The sequence below is a fragment of the Lissotriton vulgaris genome, chromosome 1_1 (genome assembly GCF_964263255.1).
Source record: "Lissotriton vulgaris chromosome 1_1, aLisVul1.2, whole genome shotgun sequence".
Classification (NCBI taxonomy): domain Eukaryota; kingdom Metazoa; phylum Chordata; class Amphibia; order Caudata; family Salamandridae; genus Lissotriton; species Lissotriton vulgaris.
In genome coordinates, this window is record NC_141685.1 from 1109213536 (window position 1) to 1109218117 (window position 4582).

Below are 4582 nucleotides of genomic sequence, written 5' to 3' on the forward strand. Positions count from 1 at the left end.
AGATTGTGCACATAGCTGGGAAGGATCAAAACCCAGCAGATGAATTCTCATGAGTGCAGCTACATCATCACAGTTCAACATCCAAGACCGCTGAAGCATATCTCAACATCATCATGAGTTCCAGCAAACCAGCGGCTCTGTCGGTCCGCCAGAAACTGTTGCTGCCAATACCAATAAAGAGATGATCATCATAAAATAACTTATTGCTAAGCAATCATGGATAAGAAGTACCCAGCTTTCACCAATGATGTTGAATTCCAAAAGTTCAAAAATGTACAGGATGAAATAGCAGTCACCCAGGAGGGTGTAACACTGAGAGGCTTGAGATTCTTCATACTTGAAAGCCTTAGAAAGCGGGTCATAGAGCTGGCCTATGAAGGACACTTTGGTAACGTAGCCACCAAAAGAGCCCTACGAGATCAAGTGTGGTTCCCTCTGCTAGATGAGCGGGTCTAGAAGGAGCTGAAGGCGTGCCACATTTTCATTTGTTTGTCACCCAAAGGTGACGCAGCACTCAGTGACAATGTCTGACCAGAACTGACCTGAGGGTGCTGTTTCCCTTTGTACTCTGGTACGACCACATACAACAGGAGGTGGGGCGTGGTGAAGTGAAAGGGCTGGCTCCCTGCATCAGCTTGCCAACTCTGAAGGAGAAGACAGCCATTACACACAGAGGAAGAGCAACGCTTCAACCATCCAACAATCCAGGAGGACCTAAGACCTGCCGCTGGATTCAGGGAGGCTTACCATGTAGGAGGAGGAGCACCTCTACTGTAGCATTGAGACTTCTGCTCACTACTGGGCCGAAGACGTGTGCCATGGCACTACAAATCTCCACTCCAGCAAGACTGAATACTGGGCGACCAGGCCTCTGGGCAACTTGCTTTGATTACAAGCTGCTGTGGCGGAGGCTTTTTGACTTTCTATGACTTCTTTCTAAGCTTTGAACTCACTAGAAGGGCCTAGTTGAAATGTCATCTCACAATAATGGGGAATAACCACAATCCTTTGACTAAGAAGTAGAATTCAAGAGCTGACCCAGGGAAACAGAGTGTCCCTGCCTTACGAAGACACTGTATGTTATTTGCAAACAAAATACATCGGTAGATGTGCATGAATGCCCATGCACCACCCATGTTATCCCTACCCAACACTGTGTAACGCAACGCAAAAAGCCATGCAAACATTATTTGTGTAGCACTGTAGATCCCAAAATAGATTTTGCGTCAGGATTATGCAAGAAAAGTGATGCAACCCCAAAGAAAATTCCGGGCCTCAACTATAAATTATTTCTTTTACTCTGCCACAAAGATATTGGCAACAAGGTAAAATATGACAGTAAATCTTTTCGACTTCATTGGTTGCAAAGCCTGAATTTTAGAATATCTTATGGGGTTAAGGTACCCGCTGCAGAGCTCTTTGTGTTCCCAGCAAATCAGAGGGAATAGTAATAATGGTAAGATAACATTGGTGGTTAAAACATTTGCTGGAAAGATCTGTTTTGTGAATTCCCAGTTTTCACACAAAGTAGCACACAGGGTTATTGTGTCTCCTACAAAGCACATCATGTAACATGCAGATAACATATTTTTGGGTCTCGTGGCGTTGAACCGCGCGAAGCGCGGTCTCGTCAGAGACCTATTGTTATGGATTCTTCTTTCCAGGAGAGGGGACAGGAGCTGGCAGCGCGCTCGGAATTGAGCGGGCCACGCGCACGTGAATGCACTCGCTGGGGCCAGCTCCTGTCTCCTCTCCTGGAAAGCTGTACCACACAGCCACACCTCCCTTTTCTTATGCATGCGCACAGAGACACACACACGAGCGCACCTACACACACATACACGCACACACACATACAGAGACCCCCGCACACCCACCGCCGCAGACACACAGAGACACACACACAAGCGCACCTACATACACGCACACACACATACAGAGCCCCCCCGCCGCACACACGAGTGCATACACACACACACAAGCGCACCCCACCCCCCCACAAGTAAGGCCCACTTACCGCCACTCCGGACTTCAGTCGCCACCGCGGGGCTCTCCCTCGGATATGGGAGCCCCGCGTCACCAGCACCTCTTCTCTCCGTGGGTGCATGCGTGGGCTTCTGAAGACGGAAGTCCCGCCCCACGGAAGGTTTCGGTTTCGCTCACGGCTTGTTCTTCTAGGAGCCGCCCAGCAAGAAGCCAACAAAGACGGACCAGGTTCATGATAAACATACTCTGGCTTTCTTTTGTAGGGAACTGAACAAGGTGAGCTATTGAAGCTGTGTCAAGTCAGTCAGTACTTCGCTATTTGTGCTTTTTTTTCATAAGTGATCAGGAGTGAAATCTAGAAAGGGATATCTGAAAAGATGGGGGAGGTGTGGGTAGTGAACTCCAGTGAGGTGCAGCACTGTTCATATTCTTTATTCTTGGGACTGGAATGCCCCACGTGGTACAGGGGCAAGCACCGGGCTGTTCTAGTGTGTAGCCTGGCTGTTTTACTATGTCAGTAAAACTTTAATGTGACCAGGCCTTTTTCCCTTCAGTGCAAAAGAGAATGTAGTCTGACTATTCTTGTGCAAAGGTCTGTTTGATTCCCCCCCAAATCTTGCGTGACATCCTGGGCGCATGTTGTGTGGCGTTTTCATGGTGCCAGTGGTCCATTGTGCATGCTCCTGGCACAAAATGTAGGGTGTAGACAGGTCCGTCTCATTCTATGACTGGAGCGAGAGATGGTGAGGCTAAGTTGAACCAAGTTTGGACTTCGCTTTAATTTCATATATATTCCGATGTGTCCACTCGTCCTGCTTGTTCTTTGGCCGACATCTAGCTTTCCTTGTCGTTGCTTGGGTACATGGTGAACACAGTATGGCCTGGGATGTTTTATCTGACCGCATCTGAGGTTCCGTGAATTCTGAACCCGTTTCATAAAGGTCATGGTTTCGTTACGAATTTGATAGTAGCGGACCGTAACTAGTGAGTGGGGCAAGTACGAGTGATTTTGCCATGTTAAACCGATGGATTTACTACGTATTTAGGGATTTCGTTCTGAACCCTCGGGTTCCATTTTGTGTACGGCAGCCATTTTGTGGTTGCCCTCACATAGGCCGATGACTACGACTGAACGAGTCTTTGGTACACGTACACTTTAGCTGACTGCTAGGTGACCTGAGCGAACTGACCCCGTTGCCTGTAGCTACCCTTGCTAAGCCAGTTCCTTGTCCGGTAGTTGATTGAGATTAGGATCAAAGAACAGGACATTGTTGAGTTTGGTATGCACATACACACCCCTTTATCTTGCTTCTCATCTGTGTTTGTTCCTTCTTTTATGGTCTGTTTATGGTTTGGGTTGTGGTCCCTTATTATGGGTTTGTCCGGCCTGTTCGAGAAAGAATGTTGGGCTTTCCCGTGTAATTGATGGTGGGCTGGACAACTGAAAAGTGGGTTTGTCGTCATGCAATACCTTTTGCAATGTTACCTATGATTGGACAATTCGTAAATAATGGGTGTTTGTCAGTAATGTGATTTTTAGCATAAAAGACGATGTCGAACAATACAAAAATTGAGCAGATTCTGACAAACCTACTTGTGTCGTACTTCGTAGACTTCTGTTCCTGGTTGCAGCCAATAAATTTGATCTTTGACGTCACAGAGCAATATCCTGTGTCTCTGTATTCTAAGACAGGTGAACTCGAAGACTTTGGGCGTGCCCCTGGCATCGCTGGGTTCTAAAACCTGGTTCATCACTGCATCCTTTCTCTTAGGTGTTAAAAGAAGCTGACGTGGTCCTGGAGGTGCTGGATGCCAGAGATCCGCTTAGCTGCAGGTGCCCTCAGGTGGAGCAGGCAGTTCTACATGCTTCCGGAAGCAAGAAGCTGGTCTTTAGTTTAAATAAAATTGGTGAGGAAAATTCCTGAACATGTAGTGTTTCCCAGTGATCATATGCACACGCATGTGTTCGTGTGGTTAGCAGCTTATGTTTTCTCAATGATCCTATGCACGCGTTTTCCAGTGGTCGTGCATAGCTGTGTGATGTTAGCAGCTTCTGTTTCTTAGTGATCCTGTACACGCCCTGCGTCCATAGGGTGTTAGCTGCTCACGTTTCCCAGTGATACGGTATGTCGGTGTTCGTGTGGTGTCAGTGTCCATGTTTGCGTGTCTGATTTACCAAATAGAGATGGTTATTGTTTGTTGCACTCGATTGCATCGAACTGTAGGTGTAACTGTAGCTTTATGAGAGAGATGATGACACTGAAAATGGTCTGAAAATCCACTGAAGACCGTCAGATCCAACTCTGATCTCTCAAGAGCTCCATAATTCAGTGTCCACTGTTTACTTTTGAGCACCAAGTGTGCATTTTGTCATAGGTTTGAAGCAAACCCAAAAGAAGTGGTGTGGTAGGATTCATCCTTAAAAGTTCACATTTAGACCGCTTGCACTCCGACTGTGTTCCATATTTTTCTCTCATAGATATGATCACAAGAAAGCGTCTCTTTAAACATTTATTTCTGTATTTATGGGATATAAGATTTTGCCTTTCTGCCCGTCTTAATTTGCTGCTCCCATGGTCACTGTTTGCGTGGAAGT

At 46.7% G+C, this 4582-nt stretch overlaps 1 non-coding gene across 1 annotated transcript; it reads left to right on the plus strand.

Annotated features, from left to right (window-relative positions):
- The first annotated feature begins 4231 nt into the window (after nt 1–4231).
- Nucleotides 4232–4306, plus strand: LOC147748692 (small nucleolar RNA SNORD19). The gene has a single exon (XR_015300307.1). It is a non-coding gene; the product is annotated as a small nucleolar RNA SNORD19 (small nucleolar RNA).
- Nucleotides 4307–4582: the final 276 nt, after the last annotated feature.